At 35.6% G+C, this 12,164-nt stretch overlaps 2 long non-coding RNA genes across 3 annotated transcripts; both read right to left on the bottom strand.

Moving 5' to 3' along the window:
* Positions 1-276: 276 nt before the first annotated feature.
* LOC113226426 lies at positions 277-1,313 on the bottom strand. The gene is made up of 3 exons (XR_003310101.1): positions 1,181-1,313; positions 924-1,077; positions 277-362 (listed from the first exon to the last, which is right to left on the bottom strand). It is a non-coding gene; the product is annotated as an uncharacterized LOC113226426 (long non-coding RNA).
* Positions 1,314-2,499: 1,186 nt separating this feature from the next.
* LOC113226700 lies at positions 2,500-4,035 on the bottom strand. Of its 2 annotated transcripts, XR_003310128.1 has the most exons (4): positions 3,888-4,035; positions 3,171-3,292; positions 2,713-3,054; positions 2,500-2,626 (listed from the first exon to the last, which is right to left on the bottom strand). It is a non-coding gene; the product is annotated as an uncharacterized LOC113226700 (long non-coding RNA). The 2 variants fall into 2 exon arrangements; XR_003310127.1 differs by lacking the exon at positions 3,888-4,035 and having other exon boundaries at positions 3,171-3,418.
* Positions 4,036-12,164: the final 8,129 nt, after the last annotated feature.

Here is a 12,164-nt window from a genome sequence, read left to right as displayed (position 1 = left end):
TTGTTATATAATCATATCGGACTTCGGATGAGTCGACATATATAACTTCCTCCGTGGCCAAACGGTTAGCATGCCGAACTGCCAACGCAGAGGTCCCAGGTTCGATTCCCGGGTTGGGAGAAATATTTGTATGGCCTAAATTTATTTATCTCGTGAGTTTGAGTGTAATTTGTGATTGTTTATGTGTATATGCATGGCACCCGCGACACAGGGTTTCCCTAGGGCGGGGCTATTAAAAAAAACATACCGGCACACAAATATATGAGGAGTCAATTGCTGAGTAGTGAACTTAATTTTTTTTGAAATTCTTCCCTTTGGAGGCACCAGATGTGCGAGTATTTTAAGCTCAGCAGGAAGTGTTACTGTAACAATTGAAAATAATATTATACAATTTTATCTATCAAATTTAGCCACTGTAGCGAAACTCTATACCACTCAAACTTTAATCAGACAACGTAGGCCTCTAAATTAGATCTAAATATTTCGAAGAGAAGAAGGAAAGACATTGTGGTAAAGTAAATACAACATTTGCAAACAGACAATTCAATCGATCGGCCCAATCGATCCAATCGATCGGACGGACGGACAGACGAACGCAGGCACGCACGGACACACTGACACATGGACGGACCGACGGACAGACGGACAGACGGACCGACGGACCGACGGACAGACGGACCGACGGACCGACGGACAGACGGACTGACGGACAGACAGACTAAGTTAAAAATGTTAAATGTGAATTTATAGCTATGGAAGAGCGGTACCTCCTGACACTGACGCTTGACAAGCTTAATAGGAGGTACCATCCACTGTTAATGTAAAGTTAATTGCATTACTGAAATAAACATTTTCTTATTATTATTATTATTTATTTTACTAATTCTATCTCAAGCTTTATACAATTAAAAACGAACACTTACAATCATTGTCTAAATTTTTCAGTGACTCAATAAGGTTCAAGATTCTTTCGTCTCTGTTCGGTTTAAAAGCAATAATTTTTTCGAAAAATATTTTCCAATTTAAATAAAAATTCAGCCCTTTTTCTGGATACAACAAGTCGAAGTCAATGTTTATCTGAAAACAAATATCATAGTTGTCAAAATGATTGGTCTGCGTCAAGATGGAGGGACCCTAGCTCAGAAATGAAACGTAAAACATATGAAAACAGATTACATACCAATATGTCACTTCTTTGGTCTGATAATATTTTCCAGTCTTGTAGAAACTCATGAACGCTCTTGTGTTCACTTTCTTTTCGAACTTTAAACGTATGTTTACATTTTTGTATTACTTCACCCCATGGTTCGGTGTTATTTTTGAGAAACAGTATATCTCTTAAATGTAAATCTAAAAAAAATCATGTTAGTGTTTCATTTTATCCTTATTGAAATGTTTTGTAAGACTTTCATTATTTACCTGCATTCCAATCACCTGACAAATGCCTATCCCACGTAAGTACCTGTTCCTATCTAATAATAATAATATTATAGATTTTTTTTTAGATAGAGGAGATAGTAACAAAACAACCTATTGAAAATAAACATTAGTTCAGCAAAATTCAATAGTTTAGAATTCATGATTATTTATTTACAGTCAATAGCACATCAGACCACACATTTTTATTTGAAAATCGCCTCCAGTGCAACGGAACAAGATACGTCAATGTGTAACTTGACACGTTGCCATCCATACTTTTTCAATATTTTCTATTCTAGTCATTAAAACCACCACCAGTATCATAATCGTTATTCAAACAATTTTAACTTAATTTCTCAAAAGAAAACATTGGTTCAGCTCAGATTTACATGAAATTATTCTCAAACCTATCTATTTATCAGAAGTTCTCTATATGTTTTTAAACATTTTCTTTTTGTGTACATTATGACCATTAGAGAGTTAAAATTGTAGAAACTCATGAACATGAATTGTCTAAAAAATAACGGAGTAATCTAAGAACAAACACAAAAATGGTTCATTGCATGCTAGCTACATGGTTACTACTACTTTAATACCAAATTTCAATTAATTTAGTGGAATAATTTTCAAAATAGACTAGTTTTAAACTTTTGACTAGAGTAGAAAATTTTCAAGAAAGTACATAAAAAAATCATAACTTAAGCTATTGATTTTTGCTAAAGTAATGTTTATTTTAAATGGGTTGTTACTCCTCTATGTAGAAAAATTTTTGGACCACTGTAAATGGGGCCCACTTACAGTGGATTTACAGTTACATTTACCTGTATTAAAAACCCAGAATGATGCGACTTAGAATACCTACTCTCAAATACCTAAATAGGTTCATAAATTGCTTTAACCCAGTGAAAGTCAGTGGGTTTAATTGCAAGCCTATTTAAAAAAAAATTACCTTGCAAACCTTGAATATACTGTCTTTTAAACGGTGGAGCATTTTCTAGAGTGCCAGATTGTCGCTTGTGTGTGGTCTCCATATTTATACAGAAGGTTACGGACTTTGTCCACCAATTTTCCTGCTGCTACTGTAGAACGTCCATTAAATGAATTATTTTTTTTTATAGGTTTGGTAAAATAAGTGCCTATTGACTCCTTTGGAAACAGTGATATTATTTTCGCAGATATAATATTATATTCTTCATAGGTTATCCGGCTAAAAAAATAATGATGTATTATTGGGAAGTGTAAAAGTAATCAGAACACAGTATATACTTACTAATATATACAGTATATACTTACTAATTGACAATGTATGTGTATATATGTTTTATAATTATATCAGTCAACTGGTTTCTCTTGGTATTATTGAGAAAACCATATGTTTCATAGTATTTTAAAATACTATTGCCACCTGCTGACGTATGCAGTAGTGTCTCCAAATCAAAATGTGGAAATGTTTTTCTAGATACACTTTTGGTTGTTTCCAAGATGTCGACCATTTGTAGTTCATCTAATGAAACTAATAAACTGGTAAAAAACTAACAAAAATAAACAATCACTGGTGCTTGTCTCAAATTTACTGGAGGTGGGAGTAATAATGACTTGATCATCAGTTGATTCAGATACTGCATCCGTCGTTGCCTGTAAAGTTAAAAAAATAGAATATATTGTGTATTTTATAGTCAAACTATGTTAAGATAGTCAGTATGAAAGCACTTTCAACTAAATTTTTTAACTTAAACATACAGGTCCCTCACCTGTGCAGTAATAAGCTCCCCTATCTTTTCCTCTAAAGATAGTCTAGTCCCCATATGTGGGCATAATTCTTTCAAATTGTCTAGTTTTAATTTGGGGAAATGTTCAATCGTTATACCATTCTCTGCAAAAGTAGTCAAGTTTGTAAATAAAGTCAAATTAAATCAAATATCTTTTTATGTATTTTACTTCTAGTTTAATAACACACACACTCAATAACACATACACTGAATATACCCCGCACTAGGGAAACCCTGTGTCGCGGGTGCCATGAACACACACATAGACAACCACAAACTGCACCCAAACTCACGAGAGAAATAAATGTAGGCCGTATAAATATTTCTCCCGGCCCAGGAATCGAACCTGGGACCTCTGCGTGGCAGTCCGGCAAGGTAACCGCCACAGAGGCAGTTAAAAGTTAGTTTCTATTGTAAAATGCTAATTGTCGAAGTCACGCATTTCAAAGGTAGATAGGTACATTATTTTTAATAAACAATGACGACATTAAATCGGGATTCTAAACAGAGATTATTTACATAAAAACTCATAAATTAAATAATCCCATGTTTAAGTATACTGTATACCTATTTCTAGGAAAAGTTCGTCTAAGATCCCTCCATTTTACGCTTACATTCAACGTTACGTACAAAATATCATTATGCGCATAAAAATGTAATACTTACACAATTAATTCATAATAACATCAAATCACTCACCAATAAAATTGGTCACTACAACTTGTGGTATATTCCACGATTCCAAAAGTTCTTTCAACGAATCCATTACTGTTTCCACAAACAACAAATAGAAAAATCAGTTCCTTTTTAAGATTTTATTCTCCTTGCCTTACCTTTTTAAGATTTCAAGTAAAACTAAGTAAGTATAGTTCACTTTGCTTCTTAAATAATTGGCTATTGATTTATGGATAGCTTCTTCAATCGCAGATACGACGGCCACGGAGACGGAGCGCGCGCGTTTTCAACATGTCACGACATGATTGAAAATGACAAAGCAAAATGTTGCCATAAAAAATGTATTCTCGAATTTAGAATATTACTCTTATTGGCAAAATAACTTTTTTTTTGTCTAAGAAAATATTTTCTTAAAATACATCCAAGAAATTGGGGATTCATTTGAGATTATTTAGATTTGATGTAAGAGGAAAAAATTTCTTGATGTAAGTAATGTCCAATTAATTGATTAGAAATGAAATAAAATCTTGAAGTGAACGTATTTGTCTCAAAGTTAGAATAAAGTTAAGAGTAAAATTGTATTAGAAAAAGATAAGCAGTATCTTTGTAATGACAATATTTTATTACTTTAAATAAATATGTTTTCAGAATTAGCAAATATTTTGAGAAATTGCTCTTTCTTATTAGTAGAAATCCTTTTTTTCTGTGTGCGATCGGCTTTCGTCGTTCTAAAGCGCTGGTATTTTTCAATCGAAATAAACATGTTATGGCCAATAAGATTATTGAACGCCAAATGCACGTTTCTGAATTGAAATCTAATAGAAGTATTGATCTATATTGATGGTTACCGCCGTAATATCGATTACGCGCGATATTTTCCAAACTGTTTGTGTTAGTTCCTCAGAGACCTGGCCTGTATACTGACCTCTCGCTCTGTATACTTTCACGTAGTATTTAAGTTTTATGTTACCTTAGGGTCACGGTCGGTTGTTATGTTATAGGGAACAGTGTTTTCAGTATGCCAATGTAATTTTAAAGTGTGGCAAGATATAACGTGTAGTTAAAGGAAGGCAGCCTCAACTGTTAATCAGTTAATTATGTAAATGGAGCATAATCGCTTTGAGGAAGATATAAAAGCTGCCACATGCTAATTTATGGATCGGATTTTCAATGGAATGGTTTTAAAATTGATTGATAAAACCATTTCATCATGCTTAAGCACGAAACTTGGACGTAATTTTAACGAGTTTGTAAGCCTCGTATTGTATCGTTCGTTTGATATTCAAGGCGCACAATAAACTTTCTACTCCAATTGAAATGGAGAAATTTGTACACAAAACGTTTGAAATTGATGGGCTGGAAGAAACAAACGGGAACTGAGGTCTTTCCATGCTCTACATAATATAAATATGCTAAAAGTGTTTTTTTTATTGCGATTTGCATTTGAATCCACCTTATTCTATGCGGATATCACACATAAAGAATTACGACTATAATGAAGTGGATAAAAGGCAGATTAGCAGATGGCGAAAACAACTCATTTGTTTCTTGCCTCAGTGTTGGCCGCCCGTCAACAAAAAGTAATGGCGCTCATGAAAGGAAAGTACCCTCTAATATTTCCTCTGCATTTTGTTTCCTAGAAAGCACGTCGTGTATTTTCGAATTGTCCTCAAGTGATGAATGTGAAAATAAATTTATTTATTTGGCGTCAAGCCGATGTACTAAATGAAATAAGTTAATTTCAGAATATTCCAGATTGGGGAGCAACGATAATGTCACGATTAAAGGACACCTCCAATTAAGCAATGACTCTTGTACTCTATCAAATGTTATTGGATCTAATAATCTATCAAAAACATGAGAGGTTTTGATATTACGAACAAAACAAGTTGATGAAATCCTAGATTCTGTAGAACCATCAGAAATAGTAAATTTTCCATGCTATATTACGAACTCGGTATCCACGGTTATGCATAGGGGTGCTGGGTGAGGAATCCCGAGCTCGGCTCCCTGTAGGACCAATTTAGGACATTTCACTTTTTTTAATTGGTCGGGTCTGGATGTTCTGGATAGCACCCCGGAGTGAATTCGTTGCTCTGGTGCTCATAGTACACCGAATTCCCTAAATTAAATTATTATAATATTAAATTCTTTTTTTTATTAACACTACCATATTTTAACAATATAAAATGAATTTAAAAAATAATAATTAAGTTTAATTATTACTGATAATTAGAATAAATTAAAACATTAATTATGGCTGCAGTCTTATGTCTGCTTGGGATTCATCGGACGAAATACTGGCTGCCTAACTGGTGGTACGGAGTTTGAAACCATGTTCCCTGTTGAAAGTAGGATGTTTTTTTAATTTCAATGGCCTGTCTCAGCATCTGTCATCATTCTTTTGCAAAGACCTAAAGTTTGAGTGTGCAGCTTTATTCATGACATGCTAGAAGACTGCAGACGTATTTACGCGGCGGTGTTTGACATCACCTATTGTTCTTTGACGCGGATACAAATGCTTCGCTGTGTTTGTCGATAATTTTAGAGAGACCGCACGCGCAGTCAAGCTTGTAAACTCCTGCATCCTGTAAAGGGATGTTACATTTCACGGGTCTCCGGAACTGAGAAATCTTCCTCAGGGGTTTAAAATAGGTCTTGATAGCTCTCACAAAAGGTAAAATGGCAGGTCTTCCCTCGACTGTTAGTGGTTTTACATGGCGTCAGTGGCATTGGCATGGAATCTTCAACTTCTTTCCACGTAGAACTTGCTTTATATGCTGAAGTTCCTCGGCCAGACGATTAATGTCGTAGACGCCATGTGCCCTCTGAAACAAAGATTTGCCCACGGTAGCTAACTGGTTAGGTTGTTGATGGGAATTACCATTGAAGTACCAATCTGTATGGTGTTTCTTTCGAAATACAGTATGGCCTAAGGTGTTAGTGGTATTTCTTTTGACTAAATATCTAAGAAAGCTAAAGTACCACAATTCTCTTGTTCCATAGTAAACTGGATCTTTTTACTAATGGAATTAGATGATCCAAGTAACGGGATTACGACCGCAAAGATAGTTTCATTTCCTGTGTGTAACAATCGCGAAAACCTAATAACTCGAAACATTATATAACTTTGACACTGGGAATGTAGATGCCTACTTAAAAACCAATTATTTTTAAATGGACACTTAATTAAAACAGACAACTTTTGCAAAATAATTGTCCATGTTCAAGAACATTTCGTGGCAAATTTTATCAAACGAGTCGAGAGAGAGAAAAAGAGTCTGACATCGCATTAGTGAGGCTACTGACTTTAATGTTTGTCGGAATATAATCGTAAGGGAAACTTTTAGTTGGGAATCAAGTAAGAAAAATTCGTAGATTCCTAATTGACCTATTCACCCCTTATTATCAATTCGTTTAGTCGACAGTGAAATAATAACGGCAGTTGATTGCAATCAATTTGTTTTATTTACTTTTCACAGTAATTGGTTCTAAAATACAAAAGATGTATCGGTTTCAAATGGATTTTAAATGCCACGCGGCGTGTTTACAAGGAGCGGCCCGCCACTCTAAGTTGTTCACTTTCCAAGTAACTGTCACAAAAAGCTCCTTCCAACTTCAGTTCTTATTTTCGTATGGCAATCCTGCCAACTATCATCGAGTCATGGGACCACGACGACGACGGTCTGACGACTGATTATAATTATGTCTATTTTTTGTTTACAAGGGCGTAAAAACAATTTTTAATGTTTCGTCTGTAAGGTTGTTTATATAAGGAGGCAGACTTGGTAATAGAATGTGATTTAAGTCTTCGTGATAGATTTTATGCACGTATTTTTTTAAGAGAGGTAGTTTAGGTATAATTGGTACATGTTGTTTTTGTTTAAAATTGTTTCTCGTACAAAAACAATTAAGAATACTAGTTTTGTTATATCACTCACAATTCACTAATAGTAATGTCACTAAGAAATCATTAGCAAAATTACACATGTGATACTAAACCTTCGATGTCTGCTAATAATACCGCTATTTAGTCGAAATATTGACCCTCAAAATGGTAACTGTAATTATAAACCTCGCTAACATTAATTATTCTTTTCATAACATAAACAGTTCAATATTTTTCCTCGAAACTTATCAATAAACTACTTTTCGGCTCTGCTGAAAATCTTTTCTTATATGAACAACGCTATCTCAGGCTGTCATTAATATTCATTGCCACATCAACCCGTGCAGTGAACCACAAATCTGTGGAAGGTTTCAGAGTTACAAGATTTGTAGTTTCAACTTTGCCCTTCATGTTTCGTGAAAAACAATTCCACTCGTGTGGCGGGTATCGGTAAGTTTCAGAGTTTTATGTCACTTATAGAACATCGTTTATTCAACACCACACGACCTATTCATTCTAAGATACTTCTGCCAAATGCTAAGTGCTATTCGCCTAGCAATTTCTGCCTTGTCGTCTACATGTTATGTGTACCTAATTTACAATATAGGACACTACGCTCTGTGTCACGTACTGAGAACCAATTCATAGATAAATGACGAACCCCCACAGAGCGAAGAAACGAAGAAGCGAGAATCTCGCTCCAAGATTATACCTATATTATGGTAGTGTTAATTAGGAGCAGAAGCTAGAAGCAGATGCAAAAGTTTATATACTTGTGGCATTACTTCCAATGTGATGTGTGGCAAATAAGACATAAGAGTGTTTTCGACAGGCTTAATGAGACCAAAAGTTTTTGATCCCAAGTTCATTTCCTCGAAATGAGACAAGATCACGGAAAATATAAGGACATCAAACGTTTCGTCGTAAACTTGAACATTACTTCCAGTGAACATATTTTTTGTTTCTGAGCTGTTGATAAAAATATTAAGTAAAGGTGTACCAGAATCTCATGGCATTAAATATTAGAAATGTCGAACGATTTTCACCTGGCAATGTTAATTTGTCACATGTCAATTCAAGATATTACTTGTGTCAAATGGCTGTCTGCTCTACTTTTTTCACTTTAAAATAACGATTTTATAGTAAAATTACTGAGAATTCACTTCAATCTCAAGCAAAAAACATTGCAATAATGGTTATATCGCAAAATCAGCGATGAATTAGGTGCATCTAAGTCACAATTCACGATTTAGAAGCGGGTCTCAAATCTTGCCGATTAGTAGGAGTAAATAAACTTGATCTTTGAAATTTTAACGATGCCAAATCAACGTATGTGGTGCCGATGCAATTTCTGTTGGTACTGAATGCCGATCAGTAACACTACAGGGTATAGACTACAGAGTGGTAAAAAAAGTTATATGGCGTAAATGCGACTTACTTGAAACTGCAAACGTAAATAAATCTATCTATCACCCACAATGTAATTGATATATTTTTATTTAATTTTAAAATGTGTCAGAAATTACTTAATGTTTCTCACACACAAATTCATACAGATCTTATAACATGTACGAGATTAAATCAATTCTGATCAATTAAGATATAGGAAGTATCTAGTTATTGACTTACAAATAAATGGACGACGGATCTAATACAAAAACCACGAAAAAAATGTCCCAAGTCAACTTATTCGAAATTTAAATTGTAATGTCATCGCAGTATCGCGCTGTCAGTCGAACAAATGAAGACTAAAGCGGAGCTTGGCGCTCTGTATACGATTTTAACGCCCTATAAGTTCGGACACTTTTTAGCGCGGACCCGACGTCCATATAATTGTAAGTCAATGTATCTAGTACATTTTTTCCTATTATACTGATGTTGCCCACTATAAATTTAAAATTGTCTAAGTGCCATCAGATTCTGGTACACCTATAACCTTGTCTCAAATTAAGGGAAGACTCATTGCCAGCTACGTCTTAATGTAATAACTTTGTTAATTGTGATTCGGTTAAAATTCAGTACCAGAACCCGACTAACGGGCGAACTGGCTGAGCCGTCACTAATCAGTTTAAGTTTCAATATTAAGAGTATTTGATTTGATTGCCCTTACGGTCATTGCATACATTTACTTTTTATTATGTTAAATATTGTGAAAGTGGATCCAATCTGCTACACTTAAAGTTTTATTTAACTTTTTAACATTTGTGGGCCGTCGACAAGCCGTAATATTCATGCCTCTACTCCAGTTCGCTCGTCGACTAGAAACGCCTCATTTATGAGCTTTCAGCGTACTTTTAAATATGACTCGTTCCAGATACTGCTTTACAAGCAATTTATTGCTTCATTCGTCTTACGCTGAAAACATCGGCAACATTTTAAAATTCTTCCTGTTACTATGCGATGGTAGTTTGCTATTGTCTTTAATAGACTTTAACAGTCCTGAGCTGGAGATGTTTGTTATATTTATGCACTTACTATCTGTATTATTCTGTGTTACATAACTGCTGACGAACTGACTCATACTGGGGCAACCAGACGGTCGGTAGGTCGGTGTTAGCCCCGAGACATAGCCCGTATTGTTCTGCACGTGAGATTTGAGCATGTCGCTCTAAGCAGAACTGTTTTCAATATACTATTTTATATTGTGAGTGCAATATTAAAGTTAGTCTAAATATCTGATATGAGAGATGATTTATAAAATAATTAATGTCGGTGGGGCAGTGTGCGAGACGCGTTAGGTAATCGGCGGCGCGAGTGAGAGGGCGGACGGCGCGCGCCGGCTCGGCTATTGATCGCGGAGAATGACGCCCGGGGTGACCCAAATAGAGCCTCCGTGCTGCCTCCACCTCCGCAAACCACCCTCCGGCGTCACCCTTTGCCGCTTCTCCCTCTCCACGACGAATTTTCATATCAGCCGGTCCTTCACGGCGAAGGAATGGCCCGTTGCCCCGAGTTTGATACCGGCCTTACATAATACATCACAAGCGCCCTTCAAATTATCTACGCTCAAATCTCTTTGTCATTTAAACATTTGACATCTTCTATACAAGGGTCTCCAGTTTGAGATTCTTCCCTGACACCAGGCAGTACCTATGAGACTCCTCTGCGTGGAGTATAGAAGTTTTCTGGCTACGGCTAAAAAGTTTCGAGGTCAGTTTCCTTGCTGACAAGATTTTGTTCCCAACATTTTGTTCGGATGACTTTCTACAGTTACTTAAGCTTTTATTTACGCCTAATATTTACTGATTCAACATCGAGGGGTATTTTTCTTTAATATAAATTATAGTAGGCATGTAAAATATTCTGTTCCGTGCCAGTGCTGTGAGAAATTAGGGAATGTGTAGAGCACGTCGTAACTGACCTATGCCCGGGCGAACGGGGTCGCCGAGAACATTGCATGCGTGGTTAATAGTATTCTGATGGATGACATATTGCATTAAATATTGATCCGATCCTCATAAATGTCACCCGCGAATCTGAACTGATTCGTTCGTGATAAAATTGATAAATATTTATTACGTAGGCTTAAAAAACATAACTGTGTTTTGATGTTGTTGTTTTCTGAAATGCCTGCTATGAGCCTGAATGGCTTGTTAAAAATATCGTTTCGATTTATATAACAGCAAAGCCGCCTTCTTTAACCGACTTCAAAAAAGGAAGAGGTTCTCAATTCGACTATATGTTTTTGCATGTATGTTACGCGATAACTCCGGTATTTGTGAACCGATTTTCATGATTCTTTTTTTTGTTGGGAAGAGGGTACCTCCATAGTAGTCCCATTTAGTTTTGAAGAAAATTATCCACCTCTAAAGGTGGCTGTTCAAGCATGAAGATTCATTATAAATAGCGCCTAAATTTGTTTAAGGAGCATTTATTTTAATGGTTGATTTTGCTATTCTCCAAGTCAAGGCGTTTTTCTCTCTCATCAATAAAACTTTGTAATTATATGTAATTCCACGTACTTTTGAAGTCGGTTTTTTTAATACTCTGTACTGAGATTATTACATATAGACACGCCGGTCCATAACAGTTACAGTGCCACTCAGAGCTTTAAATCGCAAAGGTCTATGGGACACTGCCACTGCAACTGTCACCCTGAGACATAAGTTGACAAGTCTCGTATACTTGTAATTTCTAGCACCATTACCCTTTAAAACCGAAACACAATAATGTGCACATTACTCTTTGGCGGCAGAAATAGGTTGGTGGCAGTACTTCCCTGGACGAACTCTTTCACAATCTCTACTGCTACTAAAAACGTCTTCCTATTAAGAATGAATGTTAGTTTGTCATAATATATTGGGTGGAATAAAAAAATGGAATTGTGGAACTATGGTTCAAGCGAAACAATTATGCGAAATACCCTTTTGTTTACCGTTCAGTCCGAGGATGGTTAAATGAAAATGAAAAAT

This window comes from Hyposmocoma kahamanoa, unplaced genomic scaffold (genome assembly GCF_003589595.1).
Source record: "Hyposmocoma kahamanoa isolate Upper Pololo Valley unplaced genomic scaffold, ASM358959v1 192, whole genome shotgun sequence".
Classification (NCBI taxonomy): domain Eukaryota; kingdom Metazoa; phylum Arthropoda; class Insecta; order Lepidoptera; family Cosmopterigidae; genus Hyposmocoma; species Hyposmocoma kahamanoa.
Note: the sequence above shows the minus strand (reverse complement) of the source record. Positions and strands in the feature narration are given on the sequence as shown.